This window comes from Hippichthys cyanospilos, chromosome 3 (genome assembly GCF_059441005.1).
Source record: "Hippichthys cyanospilos isolate Australia breed blue-spotted pipefish chromosome 3, RoL_Hcya_1.0, whole genome shotgun sequence".
Classification (NCBI taxonomy): Eukaryota; Metazoa; Chordata; class Actinopteri; order Syngnathiformes; family Syngnathidae; genus Hippichthys; species Hippichthys cyanospilos.
In genome coordinates this window covers 3,107,200-3,124,776 of record NC_142371.1, presented here as the reverse complement: position 1 = coordinate 3,124,776, position 17,577 = coordinate 3,107,200, and the positions used below count along the sequence as shown (strand labels likewise).

The 17,577-nt window shown below is 40.1% G+C and overlaps 1 long non-coding RNA gene across 1 annotated transcript; it reads left to right on the top strand.

Annotated features, from left to right (window-relative positions):
* Nucleotides 1-2,309: 2,309 nt before the first annotated feature.
* LOC148425471 (uncharacterized) lies at nt 2,310-7,475 on the top strand. The gene is made up of 4 exons (XR_015865149.1): nt 2,310-2,562; nt 5,147-5,215; nt 6,508-6,637; nt 6,706-7,475. It is a non-coding gene; the product is annotated as an uncharacterized LOC148425471 (long non-coding RNA).
* Nucleotides 7,476-17,577: the final 10,102 nt, after the last annotated feature.

Genomic DNA, 17,577 nt, shown 5'->3' with positions numbered 1-17,577 from the left:
TAGATAGATGGATGGATGGATGGATGGATGGATGGATGGATGGATGGATGATGATGATGATGATGATGATGATGATGATGATGGATGGATGGATGGATGGATGGATGGATGGATGGATGGATGGATGGATGGATGGATAGATAGATAGATAGATAGATAGATAGATAGATAGATAGATAGATAGATAGATAGATAGATAGATAGATAGATAGATAGGAGTGGTTAGCATGGATGGATGGATGGATGGATGGATGGATGGATGGGTTTTGGGCGGACCGACCGACAGACAGACAGACAGACAGACAGACAGACAGACAGACAGACAGACAGATAGATAGATAGATAGATAGATAGATAGATAGATAGATAGATAGATAGATAGATAGATAGATAGATAGATAGATAGATAGATAGATAGATAGATAGATAGATAGATAGATAGATAGATAGATAGATAGATAGATAGATAGATAGATAGATAGATAGATAGATAGATAGATAGGAGTGGTTAGCATATCCACCTCACATGCAAAAGCTGTGGGTTTGATCCCAGCATGTTGCATGTGCTCTCCATGCCCGCATTGATTTTCTCCTGGAACGTTTCCTCCCACATTCCCAAAAACCTGCATGGTAGGTATTTTGGACACTCCAATTTGTCTCTGTGTGCCCTGCAATTGGCTGGCAACCAGTTTAGGGTGAACCCCCCCTGCTGCCCAAAGACAGCTGGGATAGGCCAGCAAGCCTTCAAACCTTGTGAGGATCAGCAGCTAGAAAATGAATGGATGGATGGACATGCATACATACTATACATACATGTATACATACTGGCAAGTCCACACTAACAAACTTCTAAATTAACATGGTCTCTGTGGCTAAAATTGGAAGCAAATCTTTTTTTTTTAGGCTACAAGCCATCTGGAAGATTTTAAAGCTGCTTTGCAAAGATTTCAATAACATTACTGCCAAAGTATTATGATGCTCAGGACATTTTGTTCTTCTCTAATAGATGATTGCTTTTTCATGACAGAAACATACTGTGTGTTTAAATATGTGTTCTCCACACAAAGGAGGTCAGTGTGTAATGATTAATCTTTCTGCTCTGAAGACGGCAGGGCACAGTGCACGACTCCACGTACTATTTAAACAAAATCACTCTAGCGGCTGTGTCAAAAACATCAGGCACTGTTTACTGTTTACCTGTTTATCAGTCACAACTGAGAGAGAGCGAGAGAGAGAGAGAGAGAGAGAAAGAAAGAGAGAGAGAGAGAAAAGGAAAAGTCGAATTAAATTTTATACGTTCAAATCACTACCACTAGGCCGCGCTGTTGTGTAAGATACGAATACCAAACAATCTGCGTGAGTCTTCCAGTATTCTATTTAAGTATTGTCTTTACAAGCAGGGGTGAACTGTCGTGGCTAATTAGGTTTTAAAACGATCATAAGGGGTGACTAATTAAACATGTAAAATATGTTCAATCTTATTGCCCAGTCAGATTACAGTCTTTTTGTGCAGCCAGGTCTTAAGCATGTCTAAAAAGACTATAGGACCCTCATAATCAGTATTGTTGGCAAATGAACATCATTATCATTTATGACTATAACTTTATTTTGCAGGTTTACCTTTCTATTTTAATACATATTGTTCTTCTTTTATAAATTGGACCAAACCAAAAAATGAATACATTTTATGTTTGTTTGTTTTTAACAAAAGAAACCATCTAAAAAGGGAAGCAAAAGTAACAAAACAAAAAAATTAAATCTCCTCTTCAATAATTGTGGGTGTTTTGGGGGAACGGAACTCCCAGGATAAATGATGAAACATCTCAATCAATTTCTTGTTTTGTTTTGTTTTATTATTAATTGATATTGGTGGTGATAAGAGGTCAATTATTTTGTTGATGTCCATACTGAAAATCAGCTCATCAAATTCACAGCCCACCGTTAGATTCAAGACCTTGTCCATCAAATAATTTACAGACACAAAAAATGTCAAACTACATAATAAACCATGTACTGTATGTACGCATAAATGGAAAAGATCTACTCTAGAGGAAGTCACAGTTTTTTAATGTAACTTTTTAACTCAAAAATAATGGTCATACTACAATGAGCAATGACAGAACAATGACGGAATGAAGCACCGCTAACTGTGTTAATAGCAGCAGCAGTTGAAAGTGCAAACGAAAAGCCTGTCTTCAGTAAAGAGCATTATCTCTTTGCGGCGCTCTTACGCAACCGGCCCAGCGTACGAGCCGACCCAACCCGGGCTTCAAGGACTGGGCCGCCCGTCTGGCAGGTAGTGAGTGACATTGTGGGCCAAGTAGAGAAGTGGGACACTTGGCTGTGACATAAGAGAGGAAGCGGGCCGAGAGGAAGAGCGGGTGACCGAGATCAATCCTGAACATCCGTTAGCCCCGTCTACTGAAGTCTTTGGCTCAGGAACAGAGGGGAACAATTGACCTAACTGTGACCTGTGACCTCTTTCTATCTGATCACCTCAAATTTAAGAACATAACTCAGTTCACACTTTGTTCTCTTCACAAATCCACACAGCAGTGGGAGGTAAGTGTCATTTGAAACATGTGTTCCATCAAATGGAAGGTAGGAAGGTCGGTAGGTAAAGATAGATAGATAGATAGATAGATAGATAGATAGATAGATAGATAGATAGATAGATAGATGGATAGATGGATAGATGGATGGATGGATGGATGGATGGATGGATGGATGGATGGATAGATAGATAGATAGATAGATAGATAGATAGATAGATAGATAGATAGATAGATAGATAGATAGATAGATAGATAGATAGATAGATAGATAGATAGATAGATAGATAGATAGATAGATAGAGTGTCAAGTATATTTGTAAAGACATTTCAAAAAAACCTCAAAGGGCTGACCAAAGTAGTCCCGCACAATTACTAAAATAAAATTACTAAAACAAAACAAGTTACCATGCACAAATATAATAGTAAAAAAGTGATTAAATCAATATAAAGCAGAGTTAGAATAAAAAGGGAGGTAAAACAGGCAGATAGATAGATCAAAAGACAGACAGACTCAGGTAACTATGCAGACAGTGCCTGTTGGTTGCTTTGTTTTTTATATAATGTGGTTGGGGAAAAAATGCAGCCAGATAATTAGTGTCATTCTTCCTTTTGTGAATATTAAAGACTGGCATCACGTGTCGCATCGGCTGCAGTGCTGTTGAAAGGAATCAAAGATAATGAACGTGACAACATTCACACGAGAATAACACTGTAAGCATTAAGGGTTATTAAATGTATTATTTGTGTTTATGTAATAATTGCAGCACAGGGTTGCTTGGGGTGGTCTGGTCCGTTTGTGCGCGACCGAGGGTGCTCAACCGATTCGTCATGGAAACTGCAGGGAGCTTTTGCTGCAGAAGAGCAGAACCCCGTCAGGCATATTTTTTCCTCGGAGAGAATAACCTCTCCGTGCAGTTGTGGTTCTCGGGCTCGGTGCGGTTGCCTAAGTGCATGTGCGTGCCTCCCCACACAACGCAGCGAAGCACCCTGAGCTTCTGCTGTTGCCTTTGAGAGTCTGTCATTAGCCTGGTGAGTCCCGCCACATCAAGTTCAATCTTGTCCTCGCCCGGACTGCGGTTAAAAGCTTTGTGGTGATTCCAAGAAGATGAAGAAAAAGGTCCGGCAGCCCACGCGGCGGACCCCTCACACATTTGAGGAGACACTAACAGTTTGCCCCACGCTCACCTCGCTCTGCAGTGCCGGTGTCTCCGTCAGTCACAGACCAGAGACGCCAGGCCTGCGCAATTATGGCAATTTTTGGATGACATCAGACCAGAAAATGAATGATTTCATTTAGCTGTGCATTTTTTTTCTGCTTCTGGTGTGGGACTCAAAACCTGTAATAGAGGCCGTCTAAACTGAGAGGGAGAATTGTTGGGTCACTCACATCTGCGCTTGGACTGAAGGTGAATCTCGCGCGGGTGAGCTTGCTTTCTTCGCTGATAATAACCACGGTTTGCCGTTGGCGCTTGGAAAGAGAGGTCAAAAGACCACCCATAGTCTTAAAGAACAGTCTTTAACTTGGACTCTTGAACACACACGCGCTATGTGTGACTGTCCAAAACTTCACATTGGGACACACTTCTTAATTAATGAACAAATGTACCCACAGGAAGCAGGTTTAGAACTCAGTTGGGTTTCCAGAGACATTTTGAACGAGGCAATGTTAAAGATCGTTTGGGGGACAGCTCTTGTCTCTTCTTGCATTGCTCCAAGGCCCAGAACAGCATGCTTTAATGAGTTTGGTGTGAAAGAACTTGGACCTCGGGCTCATTAAATTAAGAAAAGCAAACAGATATCAGGGACTAGTTCTGCTGGATGGATGAACCCAATTTTATGCAAAGCCTTCCCCTTAAATGAGTAGCTTTTATGTTTTTCCATGCATCTGTTTACTTCCTGTCGGTACAAAATCAGGCACATCAATATGTAAGTCTCGCAGATGAGCGATCCCATTTGGATTTGGCCATTTTGGCAAAACTTCTGTGCCCATGCATGTGTTTCAAAATCACTGTAATACTGTTTGTACCAATTTAACGAAAATAACTAAATGATAACCCAAAGTAAATCTAAATGATGCACTCAGCAATGGGAGGCTAAGCAGGCCCCCAACTAGCTTACTGTTATTATATGTCACCAGAACCGTGGTGGGAATGATTCAGCCTATAGCTGAACTGTGACTCCTCCAAAGATGCCTTGAAAGGGTACAAAAGACTGGAAAGGGACACATGAAATATGTACTATAACTTATCTGCAACCATCAATTACACACAGACACAGAGGACAGACACTGAATCATTTGTATAGTGTGTCTGCAAAAAGATCCTGTGGTTCTTTCCAAGGCTGCGATTTCAACTTGAGGCTCCTTTCAATGGTGCTTACACACAAAACGGGTCCACGAGCCCTTTGGCTAGGACATCCTTTTCAAAACAAACAGCCTGCTGTGAACACAGGAGAAATTACCATTTCATGCTCTTACTTCATGCCCGGATTGGACTAATTGACAAAGCGGGGTCGCTCCTCGGAACAGGTGAAATTGTGTTAGTGTGCAAATCCCCGCTTACTCCCATTTCCTTTTCAACTAATCCAATTAGAGTTGCGGCTCCGAACGCTGGACATCTTCGCTTCCTCCCTGCAGCAGTGGCCCCGGCTTGTCCCTTCAGGTGAGACGAGCGGCTGTACGAGAAACAGACTCAGTGCGAAAACCGTGTTACTCGGAGAAAACACAGGAGAAAATCAGCCATGCTCACTGATGTTCTGAGCAACAAGACAGCTGGAAATAATCATATGCACAACACCAAATAAATCCCAGACTACATACTTGAAGCTTCATTTTCAGTACGTAGGCCTGTCTGTAAACATAAAGATAGGTTTGAACGAAATATTGTATCCCCCTGGAGCTTAACCTACCTGTCCAGAAAACCCATTGATACCCCTGGTTGACACCCAATTGAGTTGTTCCCAATCACATAAATATCCACAAAACTAAGCTATTGCTGAACTGAGACTAGTCCAAAACTCTGATCCTAACCTAGTCCAAGTCAAGCCCTAACACAACCCTCTTCCCTAAAGCAATCCGATCATAACCCGAAATCTTAACTCAAACCTCACCTTGCCCCATCACTATCTTAGTTCGAAAACAAACCCGAAGCTAATACCAAATTTGGCCCGAGCCCTACCCAAACTTGGACTCAAAACCTAAACCAACAGTACTTGTTCTTTAACCAAAACACACGACACATTGTGCCTTCCTCAGAGACATATAATGTCCCTGGCCAAATTCAAATTATCCACCCGTGCTTATATTCCTTATAAAAAGAGGCTACTTTGCATGCTTCGATTTCCTGCATAGGCTCCAGCAAAGCAGTTTATTCTTCCACCATTTATTAATGGTCACATGGGTCCCTAGTGTAAACTTTATAATCAAATAAATTGCAAGCATTTGGTAATGAGCGTATGGTGAACCATTGTGAACCGCTACATGTTTTTACAATCTATAGTCATTTTTAACTTCCTCATGTTTTTTTCAACACTTTATGTTAGATGTATCAAGATCAAATTACCGAATTGAGTCAAAATTGACACAGAGGGGTTTTAAAGGGAATGCGAAGAGACATTTTTTTTCGAACGAAGTCGGCTGTGTTCATCGCGGCTCACAAAAAGAGAACCCCATATTTTTATTATTCTATGTGCTATTCTATTCTATTCTATATGTCCACCGCCTACTGCCTGCAGACAGCTGAGATAAGCACCAGCTCGCCTGTGACCCTAATTAGGCTATAGAAAATGAATGGATGGATATTATATTGTATTGTGTTAGTTATATGTGCTATGCACTATTCTACAATTACTTTGTTTTTCAGTTCTTTATGGGTTTACGATGATTTTAAGAGATGTTGTTTATTTTTTTTTTTTTTAAAGGTGCATTTGAATCCATTTTCCATCCATTTTCTAGAGCCGCTTATCTTCACAAGGGTCGTGGGCTTGCTGGTGCCTGTCCCACTTGACTCCGGGCAGTAGACGGGAGACACCCTGAAGCGGTTGCCAGCAAATTGCAGGGCACGCAGAAACCAACAACAATTCAGGTACCCAATCATACCCAATCTTAGTATGTCTAATACACCTGGTTTGCATTTTTTTGGACTGTGTTTAGCCAGAATGCCCAGAAGGACCCCACACGGGCTCGGGGAGAACATGCAAACCCCACACAGGAAGGCCAGAGTGAAATGGATTTGAACACGGGTCCCTAAACTGTGAGGCGGGTGGGCTAACCACTACGCCAACAAACCGCTTTGCATTTGAATCTTTTTTTTTTTTTTTTAATTCCATCTGGACAACATTATTAAAACAATTCTTGAACAGTACATACAGTGTAGCGAAATCGAAAGAACAAATTATCAACATGTGCGCAAAGTGTTTTTAAGTAAAACTTTTCGAATGGAAACTTTGCAACAGCCAACACTGGCCTTAAAGATGGACATGTACCTTTCATCACTCCGCTTGAGCCACAAAGATGACCCACAAGAGAAAAGAGCATCACGTGTGATGAGGGAAAGTCAGCATGTGGGTCTGTCAAAACACCTTTCAGCTGTGCAGGGTTCAGTTTTGTGCCGGATTTATTACTACCACATGAGACACGAGCAGCCCAAAGGAAACGGGAATCTGTCCAAGAGCTCCCATCCCTCAGAGGTCACTCCAAGGTCAACGCACGCAGATCCATCAGTACGTGGGTGAAATCAAGACCTTGAAGGTCTCTTATGATGATGTCAGGCAATGTGTGAGAGTGAATGGAGAGGTCAACAAATGATGTGCGAATTTGTGTGTGTTTCAGTTCATTGAAGACAGACAAACACACTTTGTCATGTCCATGTCTATGTGAGGTCCAGGAAGTAAATTTGGTCCCAAAGAAAAACAAAGAGGAAAGCAGTCTTACTTGTTCTGCGTCTACTTCCCACGCACATTTTTACTTTTGTCACAGCGCAGCTATGTCGCTGGATTATTTCATGTAGCATTGCTAATGTTGTCGCAGTACAGTGAGTCAATAGGCTACAAGACAAATTCTGTTCAGTTCCCAAGTTGTTTTCTCATGACAAACTAGTGTAGTACAATACACAAAGGGTGAAAGTTAGCCTCAAAAAGTGCAAATATACAATACTGGTGGAAAACCTTCTCATTCAATAGCAAACCCCTGGCTGATATTATTCATGACTGTGTGCTTCTTTGGCACAAATATTGTGTACAGTCCTAGCTTATGCAGTGCTTAAAAAAGCATCAGGACCCACGAAAGACTTAATCCAAAGCATAATGAAAACCACTGCTAAATAGCATGATATTCATACATATAGGTGAATGACAGCTCATCATTTTCTGCCGAAATTGGATGGAAAAAGAACTCACTTGAATAAGCACCCCACTACCGCTGTCCAAGTCAAGGGATTGAAGAGACGTGTGCTACCTTCACACCAAGGAAAATGCAACTATCAGGTTGATGACACCCGCAAAAATGAACCACCATGATGTCGTTATTATTTAACGTGTAGACAAGTAATGCAAAAGCACGTTTTCATTTCCAAACCTGCATAGGACCAACCGCTACCGGCATCTTACCCACGCATCTGAAACGGCACGTTTGGATAAGATTTTGAAGTACACTCTGTCTCCATCTGCTTGGAAAATAGTTGTAAGCTTCCAGTGGTTGCTAAACTTTCATCTGGTGGTATGTCATGGCGCATGCTGTCAACAGCAGCTAGTTAACGATGTAAGACGCACTTGGCCAGGCATTCTCTTCTGAAAAATCAGTCTTGGACAGCACGTATGGGTCGATTCCTCCTCACAGTCGCTTTTTGTTGGTATGGCAGTTTTAGATCAGTTGGCAAGTCCTCAAAATACTCTGAAGATGCCATAATAGGATCATTACGTTGGCGATTGATGTAAACAGCACAGCTGTGTGCGCGGTGGAAGCATCCCAGAATGCTTTGGTTTGTTGTTCATTATTCTGCTCAGCTACTTCAAGGGCATAAAAGAACCATTTCCGCATTTAGAAAACCAATGCTTCCAATGCCACCAAAATAGCCATCGTACATAACTGCAATTTCCTTTTTACTCTTTATTTATCTTTCCTAATGCCGCGCTAAACCAAACATTAGCCTTCTTTTACTTGGACTCACAGTAAAGCAATTAAAGAAAATGAAGAGCTTTAATATAAGTCGAGCAAGTCTGTGACAGACATGATGAGGCCTTGTGTGCGTGCAAAATATCGACATTTTCCAGATGTCCTCCTTTTTCTATTTTGTTGGGTCCTATGGAAAAGTAGAGGCTTGCATCTGATGTGAGTTGACACAAGAAGGATGAGGCAGGTTGTTCCAGTTTTTGTGTTACGCTCCCACACTTCCCACTGGTCAGGATAATAACAGTGGCTGGAAAATCCGCTGGCCAAATTATACAGTGAACTAACCAAAGCTAATACAGCAAAATACAGAACTAAAATGGATCATGTTTTATTAGAATAGGCCGCCTGCGTGTTAGAAAAGAATGTTAATGCCCTTCGTAAAATAGTTTTCCTTTCAAAACATCCTGATACATTTAAAAAAAACCTTTGATGAGCCGATCGAATGTGTATTACAATAATGACTATGGCAGGGAAAAAAAGAAATATTAAAATGGTTTTTATTGTGAACAGATCAAACAGAACGAGTTTTGAATACATTTGATATTCAAAAAGAATATTTTCAACCCATCTGTTTTGTTAGTTAAACAACAAAAATTGACTTGTCAATAGTTGAAGGATCTTAGTGGTATTTAACTAACAAATTAGAATTGATCAGGTGGATTTATGCAAATAATAGGCGTTTTGTGGTTTGGAGTCTTGAGTTGAATTGCATAACCATTTCAATTTTGTCTTGTTTTTCTCTTCTCGGGTTTCGGTTCGGTTTACGGATATTTTTCACTTACTCGTTTGCCCAGGTTTAAGCAGGGGTAAATGCTCAAGAACCTTTTGCGGAACGTAAAACAATACAAACGTCATAGACATTTAAACACGATAGACATTTAACAATATCCGCACTCTTGCAATGTAAGTGAATGGGGTCATGTCCATGTTCTCAGTCAAAACCAATTTATAAAAATAACCCTGATTTTAATAACACGGTGTGAAGTTTAAACCTTTAATAAAGGAACAGTCACACGGTACTTTAGTTAAAGCAACTTTGATGCTTTTTGATGGTTGAATTTGACGCACGTTGGAGCGGGACGGGGTTTGGAGCAAAAGTGGCAAAACGGATGGCTGATTTATGTGTTATGATGAGGCCTCATTTTCCATCCGATGGCGGTTCCAGACTGGGAGAAAGGCACTTTGACGGAGATGTTGGTTTTGAGTGGGAAAGTGCCATGTTTAATAGTTCTCAAATGACCCTGGAGTAGCATGAAGACATGGAGCATTTCATGCTTTCACTCACACTGACTGATATGACCCAAAACTGCTGCTGTGTTATAACCGCAGCAAGCGGCTCTCCAATAACCTCGCTTCCTCGCAGCGGGAGGCAGCTTGTGGCCAGACTGACGCAGAGGTGAAGAGCAGACGTGGCAAAAAGTGGGCCACCAGTAAACAAACTTTCAGCCCAGTTACTTTCATCCATTTTTGGACTCTAGTATTCCCTCCTTTCTCGCGGGGACGGCGTTCTCAAAAACAACCGCAAGAACTGAAATTCGCATAGTAGAGATTGTTGATTTTTTTGTTGTTTTTGTTCCCTTTTTTGATTGATCTTTTTTTATTTCTGTTCCCTTTTTTGATTGTTCCTTTTTTAGATGAAAGAACAAATGCATAAATGTGTATATTTTTTTGTCTGGACTGACTTAGAAGAAAGAAAAATATCAAGAAAATTAGTGAGTTAAACTTGCAAGGGATAAGGTCAAAAATGAAAATCCATGCAGTTGAGGTTGAAATGTTTTTTTCATAAATAAAATTGCTATTTTTTGACTGGTCTGGCTTCAAAGGAAAAAATGCACGAAAAATAGCAACGCAAATCTAAAATAGAAAATGTTAAGATCATAAATTAAAATACAGCATGTCGCTGCAATAAACAAAGAGCGAAGTTTTTATATTTTTGATACTGTATTATAATATCATTTCCAAATTTACCCCAGTGCAAGTATAATTTAAAACAGGATTTAGCTCAATGGCAAGTGTCACTTTTTTAGGAATAGCTACCAAGGTTATTATAGATTTGGATTTTCCATTATTTTTTGGTTTGATTTTGTTTTGACTTTTGTTTGTTAAATTTAGTTACCGATATTTTTAATCAGTTGCTGGACCAGGTCTTTCCAAAAATGCTTAGTTTTTGTTTAGTTTGTATTACTAAATTGTCCTTAGGTGTGATTGGGGGCGTGAATGGTTGTTTGTTTCTGTGTGCTCTGTGATTGGCTGGCAACCAGTTCAGGATGTCCCCCGCCTACTGCCCGAAGCCTGCTGGGTTAGGCACCAGATATCACGTGAGCCTTGATTGGCTGTTACCTGCGCCCTGAGCAATTATGATGGCATTTTCGATTGACTGCCAGTGCCCAATGAATTAGATAGACAGATAGATAGATGGATGGATGGATGGATGGATGGATGGATGGATGGACGGACGGACGGACGGACGGACGGACGGACGGACGGACGGACGGACAGACAGACAGACAGACAGACAGACAGACAGACAGAAGACAAAATGTCACCAAAGTTTCAGGCGCCTGCTTACACAACAACACTCAGCATTTTTCTGGAGTAAGCGTACCCACAACCGCCAGAAAATGAGCACTGTGAAATAGAAGAAAACAAATATCATGGCCGTCGCGCTTTCGCCTGGTTTCCTGCCAAGTGGTTAAGGGCCTCGGGTTCAACTCCGATTTGGGTGCATTACACTGCAGGTGATAACTTTGAAATTCATCTACTTTAACTGACATTTTTATAGCATAGCAAATCACAATTGAAGTTTTGTGGAGGTACTTATCACAATAAACAGGTTTAGTACTAGTCTTTTATATTGCCTAAAGTAGACACCTGCCAGACATCACTGCACATAACAATAGCTCTATTAGTATTACTTGTATGATATAACAGACAAAGCTGCTGTGTTGCCGCACCATTTACGTCATTTATGATGAAATACTTGAAAAAGACTTACCGTAAGATGTTATTTAATAAAAACAGTGCTGGCATTCTTTAAACTTGACTGGGAGTATCTTTCTGAGAGGGGGGTTTGCTAGTAGAATCTTGTACAGAAATGTGCGTACATTCCCCTATACAGTATTTACAAACGTCCCCATGAGGAGCACCTTCCTTTTGTTTGCACCAATTTTGCCTAACAGACTCTGAACTGGGGACTTCTATCTTTACAAAGAAATCTAACATGGAGTTCCCCTTGTACAGAAATTTGCCACAGGAAATGATCTATTAATAGTTGCCTTGAGCGAATGAGCGTATGATTATTATTGGCAGAGCTCTGTGCATGTGCCAGGTCACCCTCAATACCCCCAGGTTTAATGTTTTATTCAAATTACATGAGGGTAATATTGTTGCTCTGCCTTGAAACACTTGCAAACCATTGCTTCTTTTCTATATCAGCTACAACTGATTTGACGAGGACTTTGCAAGAAGCGGGTAAATGTGAGAAAAAAGTGTTAAGTGTTTTTGTTGAACAAAGTGCGTCTTCTGTGCTTTCCTCTGTTGCACTGTTTTTATCCTGGCTCTTTCCCGTTTGAGGCATCTAAATTAAGCACAATATAAATATAAAAATCACTGGCATGCTATACAATAATGACACACTAAAGTAGACAGGTACACCTCAGACATAATGTTTGGATGGCTGGGCCGACCTCTGCCCCCACCCCAGCGGCTAAACTGCGCACACTGCCGCCATTGAGCCGGCCGGCACTCAAGATGAAGTTGGGATTGTTTGTCAGCTGGCTGTAATGCCAGGAATGCTCCCTGCTGCTCCCCCTGTGTGAGTGAACGTCCCTCACGCTATATTTTGCATCTCGAGCTGCGCGCCCGCATGCCCCCTGACCTCATGAGTGAACGTTTATTTTGGGACACCGCGGTATGGATTCAATACCACATGGTTTAAATGACACAAATCCGGTTTCTTGCTCCCAAGAGACACAATGGGGTTGATCTCAATTGCGCAAAACAACTATTTTTGGAACAGCGTACCGCGCACGTGCGGAAGCCATATTGCCTTCAGACAAAAACTATGAGTGCTACCCAAAGAAAATCATACTTTTAGGAGCCAAAAAGAAACCATAGACATCCGTATAACGATCAACATTTTGCCTGTAGAGATGGAAGGTCTGCAAAGGTACGTTTATCGTCTGCTTTCTCAGCAAAAAACATGCTAGCACTACACAGCGTGGGTGTCAAGTTGAATATTTTTAACTTCAAGTATACAGGTAGTTTCTTGAAGGCATTATTATTTCGTACAAGTAAGGAGTGTGGGGATGGGACTGCAACAAAAGTTGTTTAATAATCACTAAAAGAAAGTAGGAAAAAATAAATGCAGGAGTGAGTTATCCTAGACATAAACAACCCCAAAGTAGGTTTTGAAAACAGTGACTTCAATCGTTTATTTTTGTGAAAAAACGCAAAGTTTGCTAGCTGGGCTGAGCCATCATGAAAGCTATGGTACAATAAATCGTTTTTTTTTTTAAATTCAAATTAATAAAGTCCTTCCCTATTTACTTTCACGTGCACGTTTGTGGCAGACTGGACGTATAATTACCTACTCTCGTGTCCAAGATTTATGGGCACTCTAGATAGAGCGAATGCAAACTGAGCTTTTCTAGCTGCGCGTTTCCAATGTGGGACAGATAGATAAGTTTTGGATGAGTAAAAAAAAAAAAAATCACTGCATTCAGCTGTTGACTTGAGTTGCATTAAGTGACCAATTGAATCACAGTAGGACACCTATAGAAATATCAGTCCGATGTTCCAATCAGCCATGACTGGTCTGTGAGCACATTGCAGGGGGACGTGGAAACATTTAGTAATTTATTTGACGAACCAAAATTAGAACTGCCACATGTCTACTCAAGTTGCAGGGCCAGGGGAGACAAATTTTACTACTTTGGCACACCCGAAGAAAAAAAGATCGGATGATGGTGAGTGCATTGCCTTGTTTAGCTCAGTTGAACTATCAGCTTGCATTAGCTTATTAAGTGCAAGAAAGTGTTAGACCTGTTCTCAAAAGGAAATAATTATAAATAAATATTTGTCCACAGAAAAATATTTAACTTAAAGTGTCTTCTTTTGGATCATAGAAGAGATATATTATAAAAAAATATATATATATTATTTTATATTTGTCCACAAAAAAAAAAATCAACATAAAGTGTCAAACCTGTTCTCAAAAAGAAATACGGTAATTATTAATAAATATTTGTCCACAGAAAAATATTGCACTTAAAGTGTCTTCTTTTGGAGTTATAGTTGAGATTTGTTCACAAAAATAAATCATTAACTTGACAGGTAACAAGAGGTGGCACATGACAGTTTGGGTCGAACCATTATAATATGGGGAGAGTCTGGGTTTTTTTTAAATTGACATGGAAATACCTACAGAACATAACATTTGTTGTATTAACTTATGCCGAAACATTTAATAAGGTATTGAAATAAGATAAGGATTTGGTATCTTGCATTGCGACTGCTCCATAAACGAGCAGATTAGACATACCATGTCAATGTGCTGTGATCAAAAGACACTGATCAATAATATGTGTGGGAACATCTGAGTTTGTTTTTTTTACAAGCTTAGGCAAATGATATGTTTCACTTGAAAATGTATGGAAATCTCTAGTCAAAGTAAAGGATGTATATCATAAATATGAATAGTGCGCTTAGCCCCGAGGTTTAAATCCATTCATTTAGCTTTCAGTGAATTAAATTTTAGCAGAAATCTCTTGCGTATTAAAAACAATTAAATTAATTATATGAATTCATGTCAGTGTCTAATGCCTTTGATTATGGCCTGGCCTCTCCTTAATGATAATTGCTATGCTTTGTACTTTGTGTTGAAACTATTTAGGGACAGCCCTTTTCTGCCTCTATAAGTGTGTGCTAAAAGGGTATAATATTAACATATTGTATAAACTCATCATACAGTAAACGTGCAACATTTTTCTTTCAACAATGATGCGATTTCCCGCACAAAAAAATCACTAACCTGCAACGAGCACTTCTCCTTTATTGGGATAATCCATCCACCTCACAGGTGTGGCGGCTCAAACTGCTGATTAGGCTGAATGATTATTGCACAGTTATGCCATATGCTGCCCGCAATTAAATGTTCAGTTTCATTAAGCAGCACAGCCACAGCTGTTATTGTTTTGAGGGTGTGTGCATTTGGAATGCCGATTGTAGGAACGGCAACTGAACCGATTGTTCATCTACCATAAGCCATCGACAAAGGTTCTTCGGAGAGTTTGGAAGTACGTACATCCGACTGGCTTTTGGATCACAATGCATAACAACACCAGCATCTTTGATTATCTGAAACCAGGGAATACGCATTTTTTTGCTGCAGCATTCGGTTGGAGTGACCAAACTTGATGGCCAATTTCAAGTATCCAAATGCTTGGATTTCATCGCATCTGACACATTTGTGGTGTCTTTGTGGAAAAATCACAGTTTTTGAAGGTATATGCGATGGGCAATGAGCATTGGATTTTCAGATGCAATTTTGTGCCTAAACATGGTCACCTCAATGTCCTCAGCCACACCCTTTTGTCCATTGGGGTGTCCCCCAACATACAGGCACCAAACCAAGGTACAATACACCTATGTATGCCAACATTTTCACTGCGCCTCTTAAGAGAGTCCAACCCCTCTGTAAAGGATTGATACCAATGAAAAGAGAAAAAATATACCATTTAAACACTTGCTTTTGTGTGTATATTGTGTTCCTTCATTTTTCGCAGTTAATTGGGACCAGAGAACCCCAACCCATTCACGCCGACTATTCCCCGCAATGCATTGCATGTTTTCTTAAAGGGCCAGGCTCTGCTCGCATCCCACCCCCTTCCCCGCATGTACGCCTCCGCACCGCTCTGTCACTCACACTTCAAGCGCACTGCTTAAAGCAGTCATGAAATGTTGTTGCCATAACACCCTTATGTGATGCCACGACTCCGTGGATGTAGAATGAGGAGCAGTGATTTAGTTTGAAGCAAGCCTTCATTTGGGGGTTTAAAATGCTGTAGGACCGCTTCAGATTCCACGTTTGGATTGAGCATGGGACTGTTACTTCAGTACATTGGATAGGCGCTGCTATAAAGAAATTGTCTTCAAAAAAACCTTGAGGCAATACTGCACAAGGCTTAAGTCTATTTTTTCATCCAAAAATATATACAGTATATGCATTTTTAGATGAAAAAAATAGACTGAATGAAGATATGCACTGTAGAATGTTGTCCTCAGACTTTGTTGTCCTCAGACCTCAGAAGTTGGTCAGTATTTTGTTATATTAACACACTCACTTTAATCAGGAGACAGTGCAAACATTTGGGTGTGTTGTTGTGTCAGTTTTTCGTGGGACTTTTTTTGTTTACTTTTGTTGTAGTCTATCACGGCTATTGTCTTGTCTTGATTGATTGTCTTGATTCTTTAATGACAGGTTATGTGTCTAGATTAAAACACATACACATACACACGCTCATTAATGCATGCTAACAATGCAACAAGAAGCCAATTAGCTTCAGTCTAATCACCTGTGGGTTGATGATGCCAAAGGACGCTATTGTGTTTCTATTTTTTTAAGTGTTTCTTATTTGTTGTGTGCACAGGACACAAACAGGTTGTGCTTGTGTTTAAATGGCAACTGTAATGGTAATCGTTGAACATTGAGGTGAAGTCTGTTTGTTCAAAATCTCACTTGTTGAAAACTCAAATTTTACAGGGCAGCCAGAAAAAGATGATGAATGAAGCGATGTCAAAGATAGTGAAGCGTTTTTTGTTTATTATTCATGTTTATTTTAATGCTGAGGGCGGCTTGTTGGGGCGGTGTTTAGCACGTCCGCCTCACTGTACTTTATACAATAATATTTTATGCATCGGAGAGAGAGTCAAGTGTTTGTCCCAGGGATGTTCCTTCCAAAAAAATGTACAACTACGCCCCAGATTTTGGAAAACTCACCCCTTTCTTGTCTAAGATTTGAAGTCAACTGCTCCAGAGCGAGACATACGACCTCCAAGTCAGTGACCAATTTGTGGTCCTGATATATCCCTCCGGTGCAAAGCAATCAAATGTTTTGTATGAATGAGGCAGATATTTCATGTTTATTATAGGAAGATTTTCAGGTCAAATCCACCTGGCTCCGGCCTTCCTGTGTGTAGTTTGCATATTTTTTCCCATGTCCAAGTAGGTTCTCTCTGGGCACTCTAGCTTCCTCCCACATTCTAAAAACATGCTTGGTAGGTGAATTGGACACTCTAAAAAATGGGTATCAAACTAATTTATATAATGGGCCACAATGTAGTTATAGTTTCTGTCAGAGGGCCGTTGTGGTTGTGAAGTCAAATAAATTTGACACATTTTGAGAGAGTCTGCTAAAAACTGTTTGAAACAGGTATTGGTAACAAGAAAAATGTGTAAAAATTGAAGGAAACATGCAAATGTAGTATTTTATTCAGGAAATTGAAGTCATACAGTAGATAGCATTTCATGGGCCACATAAAATGATGTGGCGGACTGAATCTGGCCCACGGGCCTTGGGTTTGACACCAGTGGTATATAGACCATGGGTGTCAAATTCATTTTTTATCATGCGCCACATTGTAGTAATAGTTTCTGTCAAAGGACCATAGTGACTGAGAAGTCAAAATTTTTTAGAAATTTTGAAATCAGTGTCCGCTAAAAACTTTTCAAAACGAGTATTGCTAAAAAAAAATGGAATATACGATCCAGTTGTCTTGTCAACCGTTCCTGAAAATCAATATTTTTTTTCTAAGCCTTGCAAAACCAAAATATAATGGTGTTTTTCTTAAAAGTAG